This window comes from Egretta garzetta, unplaced genomic scaffold (genome assembly GCF_000687185.1).
Source record: "Egretta garzetta isolate BGI_Z169 unplaced genomic scaffold, ASM68718v1 scaffold285, whole genome shotgun sequence".
NCBI lineage: Eukaryota > Metazoa > Chordata > Aves > Pelecaniformes > Ardeidae > Egretta > Egretta garzetta.
In genome coordinates, this window is record NW_009259715.1 from 382,690 (window position 1) to 394,059 (window position 11,370).

Here is an 11,370-nt window from a genome sequence, read left to right on the forward strand (position 1 = left end):
GTTTCCCATATCCTTGGGTAAGGGGGCCTACATTTCAATTCTTTTGCATCCTGGAAAAGTTCTCTGGCTTTTGCATTAACTTCATCTTTTTCTTCAACTGTAGTGTAAAGGAGAAATTCTTCATCTTTTTGGGGGGGTGTTTTTTTCTTCGGGTGGTTTTTTGGTTTGTTGGGTTTTTGTTGGGGTTTTTGGGGGGTTTTTTTTGAGAGGAGTGATATAGACACTGGGATTTCTCCAGTCCTAGTTTGTGACTCTCCATCTGACTTAGGGTCTGTCCTTCAGACCAGAATTTGATTTTGAGTTTAAGACAATGTGGTGTATTTCATTGTTTCTAATTTGCTAGTTGAGAAATCTATGTGTTTGCTGTGCTGGCTGTTGTAAATCCTGGGGGTTAATTCAGAAGGTTCTAATCCCAGGTTCTAATTCAGAACTGTGAATTTAACACCAAAAGAGAGAAGCTTAAAAGCTTGCTCTGTAGGTAAAAGAAAGAGGACATAACATTTTTGTGGTTTGGACTTCTATGTTCTTCTGACAGCTCTCAAGCCTTATATGCTCAGCATAAGTAACCTTATGTTTACTGATAATCGAAACTATTTCTCAATATTTTAATAAAATTTTAAGCCTGTGATTACAGCTTAATTATTGGCAGATATGAATACTTTCCTGATAATGACACATATGAAGGCTGGTGGCCTGCCATTTAGCAGTCTTATGGAAATCTGTTGTTGTACTAAGTCTATAAGCAGTTACATGTGAATTTACCTCTGTATGTGGGAGGAATCCCATCGAGTTCTGATCATATACTTAAATTCTATGTATGAAAGTTTAATTTATGGATTAAAAGCTTGCAACATTGATATTAATGGCAAACCTGCCTGGGATTTAGTAACAGAGATGAATCATAAGTTGCTTGACTATTATGAGCAGCCCATTCCAGGTAACTATTTGTTCCCTCGATTTGATGTGAATATCATGCTTTCCAAGCAACTGAACATGTGCCATGCATGACTGAGTGTGTGCTGGCAGTCATATTTCCAATTCTGCTAAGCGTTGCCTTGATTTTTCCAGGCACAATCCCTTGGTATCTGAAATGTTTTAAATTACAATGTATTTTCCTATTTATCCTTTTTGTGAGCAACCTTGGGTTTTTTTTCACCTAGCCCCCATCAAGTCTAAAGGGATGCTTCATCTTTTTGAACATTGCTTAGTGTGCAAAGGGAGAACCTCTTTCCAGATCTCTCTGTAATCAAAGGGCACATAGAGTAAGTAGCCTTCCAAGCCAAATCCAAAGCAAGAAAATCTTCAGTGTCATGTTTTGAGGTCCAGCTGAATCTCTTCAGCAATTCTATGATGTCAGTGATATGCTGATCCTAGTGATATGCTAACCTTGGTGACATGCTCATTCTGATAGCTTCTACCCAAATGAAAATGTTTAACATAGCATCAACAACATAGCAGAGACTGTGGCTCTTAGTGTATTTTGAACACTATTATAAACTTTGGATCAATAAATGACCAACAGTTTTCTTTCATGGTGTCCTAAGAAGGGGTCATCATAATTTAAACCTATAAACTTTACTGCTATCTGCTTGCTGATCCCATTGTTGCAAGGGAGTCCATCCACTGTATTGTACTATATTTCTACTCCCATAAGAAGCTTTATTTCCTAGGTTCTTTAAGGAGGGCTGATGCCAAAGATTGGTTTGAAATTTTGCTTTAAGGTAAAAAGAATAAAAAGGGAAGCAACTGTATAAGAAATAACCATAGCAATATCTAGTCCCATTCTTATTCTGCAACTTTGTCAGCCTAAACAAGCTGACTAGTTCTGTCCTTGGCAGAGACCAGTGTGTCTCCCTATGAAACACAGGAATAATTATTTTTAGGTGGAGAATGAGAGGGGTTTTTTCACCATATTCTTCAAAAAACTGTTTTGAAGACATTCCCAGTGCTATTGCTTCATATGACAAATGCCAAAAGATCACCAATATCGTCAAAACCGTAGGATTAAAAATGTTATAATACACAAAATTGCACCTTTAACTGTTATACTGACTGTCTTAGAATATTATCTGGCTTTGCAATAACCAGCAGTAAATACCACAATCATAAACTGTCACTGAGAGAAGTGCTTTAGAATCCCTAAGATTCAATGTCCAAGTAGTGATTAAGCCAGAAACAAAAGATACTTACAAACATATATATAAACCATGAGGACTGGATAAATGAGGCTGATGCTAATGTCAAAAGCAACCAAAGAGAGAGTTCAAAGAGATCATTAGTTCACTTCCTTTTGAGATCAAAGGAAAGTATTCATTTTGACTTGCAATTCCTTCTCTTCATCTCTTACCCTTTGGATTATTTACTAGCTCCCTGAGCTCCACAAATAAGGGAACCTGGGCAGCTCTACTACCACAGGCTTCATCTACTACTACTCTGTCCTTGAAACCCTCACCAGAACCTCAATATCATACAGCAAGTGTTCCACAAAGAAGAGACTTTCTCCACAGATTCTGTAACAGAAAGAGCCTCTTGATGAACAGCTTCATAGTGTTCTGCAGTACCTCTAGTCTGTATGCCCATATGCCACCTCATGATGGTACCCCCTTGAAGGTTTACAAGAAAAGGATTTTGCTTTCACTAATCTCACCTGTACCAGATTTTACAAAACAATGAACATGAAAACAGCCCTACAAGTAGCCAACCTTCTTCATTGGCTGCCTTGAGTTTCTAAACAATTATACTATCATATCATGGTATTATCTGGCGTACACAGATGAAAATTTTATCTGGACTGGAAACTTAGACTCTTTTATTGATTACCACCACAAATTCAGGAATTATCAGCATTCTGCCAAGCCATTTTTGGAATGTTCCCACACCAACATGACTTTCCTAGATGCTATCATCCATACCAAAACTGTAACCTAGAAAATGCAATATGTAGAAAAAACATGAGTCCACCTATTTCCATAAAATAAAAATCTGTACCAAACTGTTCAAAGATGTAATATACAGTCAGACCCTTAAATAAGATATTTGTTATGAACAGAACAGTTGATACGCTAATCTCTGTCATCTAAAGGGGGTTTTTAATCAATAGAAACACTCCTGTGAAAAGAGCCAACCAAATACAATGTTAGGAATTACTTACTTGAAAGAAAATGCCATTACTATTACTAAATCCTTAGTTATCACCACCCATCCATGGAACTTTTAGAACATCATTACACAGTTACAGTGTATAAGAGAAAAAAGATCCTACTTTGGGGAAAAAAAAAAAAATCTTCCTAGAAAAATCTTCTCAGAACCAGCCATCCTACTGTTCAAACAGCCCTCTAGCCTTGCTGAGCTTATCAGTAGAAGCAAATGCTGGGCAATACACTTAGTGGATCAGGAGTGTGCCTGAGCATGAAATAGAAAACTTGCCAAGACATCCCTAAAATAATAATCCCTACAACAGACCTATTTAATGTCTTTGTATTCTATAGCAGCACTTCCAGGGTTGTAATATATTTCAAGTGCTTTCATGGTAACTTTGCAAGGGAAACCAATCCACCAGTATGCCCCAGGTTGAATGGTGCAGAAAGTCTGTAAATAAAAAAATAATCCAGGGAAACATTTCTAATAAAACAATCATTCTGTAATCTCCCCGTCTTGATCCTTGAGAGAAACTCACAGAAATAACTTCAGAAGATGAGAATAAGGACTCAATTTGTAATTCTACTGTAATTTTTTAAAAGTAACTCTAAACATACAGTGGGTTTGTTGTACGCTATAATCTTCCTTAAATTCTGTATTCTTTAGAGGCTATAACCTACCTTTCTTAGTGTCTCCCCTAAGTAGAATCTTCTCTTTCTCCCCCTTTACCCCCCCTCTGGAAATCTCCTTTTCTCCATAGTTTCCATTGTTTTTATAAAGAAAGTGCAACTGATACATATGTAGTTCTCCTAACCTTGTATTTGGCTTCAAAAACTTGCATTTATTTCATACCAATCACCCACATTATTTCCTATCATCATGCCCGTTATTCATACTTTTTGCTGCTTCTTCATGTTCTGCTTCAGTATGTTTTAAGGGAGGGATCCTAACCAGAGTTCAGACATCTTGTTCAAAATTATGTATTCACGACTGGCAATTTTATTTGGGTCCACTACATTATCTTGGCATTTTGGCACCACAAATCTTTCCATCCCCCATCCCAGTTTGTTTTCTTTTGTGAATTTGATGCATGAGAGCCTGAGGGTTGAGCTCAGTAACTGAAACATTGTCTCTTTCTCTAGAGGTTCGGTTATGTGATTATTGTGACAGGTTTGAAGTGCTCATGTTCTTTCTCTTTGAATTTTCACTTGGTTAACTGTTTGTGAGCCATGCCATACCCTCGATAATTCATCCCTAGACATTCTCTAACACATAGAGAAATAGTGTCATGGATCTTGTGTAGCTGGTATTTCTTCTGTCTACATTTGCCCAAATTTCACTTGTAAGGACACCTTGTGCTACTGCGTACCTAATGGGACAGTCACACGAACCAACCCTTTTTTCCTCTTCACTTATTTCCTACAGCTATCCTTATATTTGTTTGTTCATAATAGACACCTTCTCCTGTAGTCCAGTTTTATGGCTATATGGGAAGGTATCCAAAACTTACCAGATGTTGCAAGACATCATCTTAGTAATAATTTCTCCACCTTTACTTCTCTGCAGAAATACCCTTCTACTGAGGCACTAACATCTCTCCTGATAAGCATAGCTATGTTTTTTCTATAGTGCTAAAAGTAAGTTCAGGCTGAACTAATTGTGATAAATTGGTGCCCTCCATATCATTACACATTGAAATAAATAGTATTGAACCTCAAAAATGTGTCAAACTTCTTTTTTCTAACCAGCTTTTGATATTCCAGTTCTGGTGTGTATTTTAAATGTGAAACCTCTTTGCTTTTAGCTGGTTTTCACTGCTGAAACCCTAGTCAGTTGAGTTGGGGAATTCAATCCAAAGCACTGTCCTAATCTTCAGACTGTTTTCCTTCTTGCACTCTTTCAATGCAAGTGAACCACATGGGATCTATCTCCCTCACGCAGTGGTAGCAAAGGTGGTGGTTGTCTTAAGAGCCCATATGGATTGTTTCCATGGCTCTTGGTGAGATCATCTACCTTTTAAGGACACAGATCAGTAGCTGTTTTCCCACTCTTTTAACCCAAAGGACAACAAATAATGTTCATACTTCAATTTCTGTTGACCAAGATTCCTTTTGCTGCTTGTAAAAACTTGAAAAAAATCGTTCTTTCTAGACAGCATTATCATCTGCTGTCCAATGTTAGAGAGGCACAGCTTTCAGCTCTAGGTAATGTTTCAGGGATTGAACACGTTTTATCACTGAGTTCAATTGTACTGCTTCTCACCACAAACTCTGTCAGCCTAACAAAAAAGCAGCCATGAAATCCCATGAGAGAATTCTGTTTCAGAACATTCTATTAGTAGCTCTTTGTAATGAGACAGGACAACATTTTCAAAACAAGGAAACGTCTCTTAGTCAACCTGACTGTTGCGTTTTAGGGCAGCTTAAAATGGAAAAGCCAAGCTTACATGCATGCCTATGCCAAGAGATTTACTTGTTTTAGGCTTAAAGAGCCCAGGATTTGATATCTCTGCACCAGAGAGCAATTTTTGACATCTTTTTTTTTTGGTTGTTGTTTCCAAGGCTAACCCAAAGCATTTTCAAAGGCTTACATATTTTTTTTTTCTTCCATGGCTGTTACTCTTTTGAAATTAATTTCTGTTACTTGTCTTCTGTTGTATCTCCAAATGGTAGTTGTATTTATATTCTGAGTTTGTGGCAACTTACTCAAACTGATTCTGGCATGCTAATATATGAAAGCATGTAGTATGTGACATTTTGTCATGCGTTGCTTCTTGAACCACTTCTCTTTTTCAGTAAGCACACTGAAATAAAGTTGAGGCTTTTGTAACTTGTCTTTACAGTCCAGGCAGGGTTCAAAAATAAGAGCTTTGGCTCCAAAGTTCTAGTCAAGTTCATGTTGTATAATTAGATAACTTTTTAGAGAAAATTACACATTCACTGTTTGCTAGGTAAGATCATTTTTCTCCCAGTTTTTACACAGTGTTAGTGTGACCTGTTTCGTCTCTTTGTAATTGGAGCTGTATATCAGTGTTGAATTAATTTCCCCCTAAATATCCTAAAAACTGTTTCTGAAATATTTTGTGGTCCTTGGAGATGACAAGTACTGTGTAAATGTAAGATGATTTGTTAGTATTAGGCAGAGAAGTTATTTTATTTTCGAACTATTTTTTTATTTTTTTTTTGCTGTCATTCTTAGCACTTATATTTGGTGAGAAAAGGATTGATTTTTTTTCCTGGTAAAATACATTGATTTTCTTTCTTTTTCTTTGCCATTTTATTCCCTCACTTTAGTAATTTGAGAGAGAAAGAGAGTTCTCCTTAAGAAGCAAGCTTTTTCCCTTAAAGTCGCAAGCTTTGTATTATAAGGCATCTGTTACATTGGAATGCATTTTGATTTTTCCAGGCATTTGAAATGAATTGGTAGCAAACAGAAAAGTAGTATGTGTACATATATGAGTGGGTAGTGAAAATACTGTCAGTTTAGATAAACGTCTTGATTATTAAATATTGCAGGTTCTAATATATTATAATTTTGTGTTCAGTTCTCCAGTTTACTTTAAGAATGTTCCTATTTACTGTTAAAGCTGAATTCATTTCTGTGAAAAGAATTATTATAATTCCACAGAAGGGAGTCTTATATAGTACATCTAAAAATTCGGTAGAATTTCAGAGTTGCATGACATTAAATATTTGTGATGATGATTATTTTAGCTAATTGTGTCTGTCATCTACATATCTGTTGATCATTGATTCATGCGTTTATGATAATTATTACCAAACCACACAGTAATGTAACATTAAAACTTGAGCTAGTAAATGAAAAAATTGTTTAATTGTGCAGGAAGTATTTTATAAGTAAATATCTACAAAAGAGAATAATAATCTTGAAGGAAATGTTTACAATTAATTTTAAAGCAGAGAACAATGAAAATATCCTTTAAATGTGTGTGTCCTGATCTCTTAAGTTTCCTGGAGATTCTACTGCTCTTTATCAAATATTGCAATACCGTGTAATGTTGGTTTTTTTTTTTTTAAATGCTCCTCTGATAATACTCTCCATCTTTTTTTTTTTTTTTTTTTTTAATCAAGGGTCCTGGTAAAGAAGGGTAGGATAATCACTGGCGTATCTCTAGAGGCATCAATTTTTAAGATAGAATTTTAATGCCAATCTGAATCCAAATCTTAAGGATGAACTGGGTTAGCCACATAGTTAACTTTTAATTTAATGTTAATTCCTAGTGTATGTGCCAAGAGTTAGATGTAACTTTCCTTTGTACATGCTTACTGCAATCCAAAGTAACCAATAGATGAAGATAAAATACATTAGGTCACTGCTGTCTCAAATTATATTTCTGCTTAGTGTTCCTCATACTGCACAATGAACCTGTAATTGTAGTACAGTGTAAGAGTTATTGTAATCCCATCCTTTATACATTACTCCATCAAAAAAGTACCAGTGCTACTAATCACGTTAAATGCCAACAATTGCTACTTGTGTTGGACACACAGATGTTGGTAGTAATATATACAGTGCTAAATACTTGCAGTAGAGCATACTAATATTGTAGTCAGTGGGATTTTTCTGTTAACTTCAGTGGGTCTAGGAGCTGACAAAGGTGTAAGAGGAATTGAAAGAATGAAAAGGAAAATATTAAAGAATAAAATTAAGAGGGAGAAGGTTGTGAAGAAACAAACAATAGTAAAATAAATAAAATAAAATGAAGTAGACATTCAAAAGGTTAAAGCTATGGGTTGAAAAGGGAAAGTTGGCAAAGGTCGGTTAAGAAGAGATTAACTGTAGAATTATAAACAAAAAATGTATGTGAAAAAAGAAAGAGGGAAACCAAAATGAATCAGATGGAAAGTAGGCAAAGAGGAGAGAAATTAAGAGAGAAGGAAATTCATCCTGCTGGAGATAGTTTCTCCTGTCACTCACAGATAAGTATTGCCTCTAGAAAGGTCAGTTCAGGCATTGCCAAATGGCAGAAGTGATAGGGAAGAACCACATCATCTGATACAAGGTGAGTAAAATAGGGCTCAAGATGTAATTTTTATTGTTGATAGGACAGTGTTTACTTTGACAAATATGTGAATCCGCCCTTGAAATGTGTGTGGAGTTCTCGTGAATATGACTAACATTTTTTTTTTCCTGCCATTTCTGGTGTCACAAATTTCTCACACCTAAAAGCATGGTATAGCATATTCTCAGGTGGCTGGAATGTTGAAGCCTTAGAAAGAAATTGGTATTGAAAGAAGTACTGAATACCAGAATTGTACTTTACAAATTAAGTAATGTAGTTAAAAAATGGTTTGTGAAGTCTTAACTTACTTGTAAACTGTGCTTTGTAAAACAGGGCACATCTTCTATAAAGAAAACACAACAATGTCCTGTTTCAGTGAAGATGTTGCTCCTGACTTCAGTACTGTGCTTACAATAGAACCCCTGTTTCAGGTTTTTCTTTCTGTGTTTATGCTTCCTTTCATCCTGTAATTGAGTGTTAGGAATTTGGGGTCTGCAGCTTTTTATAGAAATTAGTGCTTGGTAGTGCTGACAGTAACAATAGGAAAAACAACCGCATGCCAAGTTACGTCCAAAGCTTCAGGATTTCATTTTTGTGGAGGTTAAAGTTGCCATATATTTTTGATCCAGTAGATGATGATAATTATCCCATGTTGCAGCATTTTCCTTGCATCATTGACAGAATAGGTAGTGAATCCTTTAGACCAGTTTGGTTTGCTCTTTTAGTATTTGTTGTTAGTCACATGAGGTAATGTTGAATTTATAGTTCATTTCCTTTTACTTGAACAAAACTGGTTTACAGGATAATTTCAGATTATATTAACAAATAGAAAGGGCATGACAGAAAGAAAAGAAAGCAGCATGATAAACGTTGTGACCTTCTAGCGAGAAACAGTATGGCATGCATAAAGGACTGCTGCATTAAATGGAGGGGGGAGAAGGAAGTGGGTAATTATTTGTAGCAGTGCTTTTACTGTTGTTGGAATGAGACAGACTAACAGTGGCAGCAGTCATTTTGCTGAATCAAAGTCCATGTTAGTCGCATTATACACTGCCACAAAAGGTTGTTAAGGCTGGTATTAGCATGTACCACTGAGGACATTGGAAGGACTCGATCTGTCACACTAAATCGCCTTCTTGCCCTCAACCATTGAAGTCTCCAGCTCCTCTGACATGTTCTTTCATTAATGGCCTGGCCTTGACAACTGATCCTAATTGCCTCTGAACCGCACTTCATGTATTATTGGTGTCTGCCTGCCCTGGTTCATGTCAACAAGCCGCAGCGTGCACAGGGTGTGCCCGGTGCCTTTTGCTGAAATGATGCTCACATAGTCATTTACCTCTGAGGGTTTGGGTCTCACTGGGAATGAAGTATAAAGCTAAAGATCTTCCTGTCTCTTCTTAGTAATACTTTAATGTGGATCTGTGCTATGTACTTATCAGACATGTATGAAGACTCAGTAAAGCATCAAGCCAATTATGCAAGATTACATTAAACTGCCGACTGTAAATGCAAAATAAAAATTGTCTGCATTTTAGTTAGTGTTTGTTTATTCACTCTGAAAAGCTTATTCAACTAGAAAGTATGGCTTACACTTCATTTTTATAAATAAAAATTCCATTCTAACTTAAAGTAATAGCATAAAAGAAATATCTGTAATATTGACAGTTTCTGTAGATTGAAATGTTCTGACTATATAAATAGTAGGAAAAGGATCCCATTAGTTGAGATGTAAATTAAAGCAAAAGCTATTTAAAAATCTTACTATTCTCTCATTTTCAATGAAACAGTCTCAGAAATATTAATAAATATATCTATGAAGCTGTTTTTAAAACATTCATTTAGTTTCATAAAGCAAAACGTTTTTTTTCTTGATTCTAAACCCTTTTATTTTTCAGTCTTGCAGATTGCAAAAACTGTGATACATTTTAGTTCTCCTTCTGCAGTATGCATTGTATTTTTACTGTGAAGTTTTATTTTTAAATCTATAATAACATATCTGCCCGCCCAAAATGTTTATATATTTTAAGCATGGCTATGATTTAAAACTTGTATAATTTATTATAAGATTTTCTATGATTACCTCAGTCATCAAGAAGACTGAATAATTTGAATGGGGAGCCTTTTAAGCATGCAAGTTCTACCAGTGATAATAAAAAATAAATCACAGAAGCTCTTTGGTGCTAGGTATCATTTAGCCTAATCTAGACAGTGACATTTGGGCCACTAACAGCATAATCATAGTTATTGCTACAAATTGCTCCATGTTTGAGTTTTAATGTTATAAGTAAATTATGCCACAGGATAAAATATATGCTTCTTTGGGAATTAAACATGTTTATTTCAGCAATGTGGATATGGAATACTAGGCAGATGGCAAGTTCCTTTCATGTAGTAATACTGCCACCTTCTGAGCCAGTGGAGAATGATTCAGAGATGTAGCTGTTTTCTGTGCTAGTGACTTTCTAAAGAATGTGTTGCAGGTTGGTGGTTTGCTTTGAGTCAGTGCCATAACCTCCCAAAGTCAAAAGTGCTCAAGACCAGAAATTGCCTGAAACCTATTGCTGAAATTGTTTCAAAATCTACTCTGGGAGGTAATTTAACTTTTCATGGAGATTGCACTCCTACTGTGGAAGTCTGGCAGACTACAAGAAATAGGTGGAGAAAGTCCATGGGGAAAATTTTGTTAAAATTTAGAAAACTAAAGATGTACTGCCATTGAAGTCAAGAACCAAAAAATCATTCTCTGTACTCTGTCAAAAGACTGATCCTGAGTTAATTCTGATGCAAAAATTACATAGGAGGAAAGGTTGCTCGGTGGTTTTAGGGCAGAGGTGGCCACAGCTGGGATTAGAAGATGAAGGGGTTTGCGAATGTTCTTTCACCATCATTCATTCAGACAACGTGCCCTTCAGCAGAACAGCAAGCCCTTCTGATTTTCTCGAATTAGGAAGATTAGCATGAAGCGCATAATGCGGGATGATGGAATTTGTCATAATTTGCATTGTCCTGGAAAGATTCAGTTTGATAGAGCGATGCATCTCAGAGCATGTCATGTCCCACGGGCAGGTCATGGAGGAAGCTCGGCAGAAATAATTTTGCGATATGTGCATCAGTTGTAAATGCCTCATAACCAATTTGTCAAAAAAGGAAAAAAAAAAAAAAAAAAAAAATGGGGGGCAGGGGAGTTGAAGGAGGGGGGCATTTGC

At 36.1% G+C, this 11,370-nt stretch overlaps 1 protein-coding gene across 1 annotated transcript in view; it reads left to right on the top strand.

Moving 5' to 3' along the window:
• DPH6 (diphthamine biosynthesis 6) overlaps positions 1-11,370 on the top strand; it is a 215,163-nt gene that overhangs the window by 101,957 nt on the left and 101,836 nt on the right. The gene's annotated exons all lie outside the window — the stretch shown is intronic.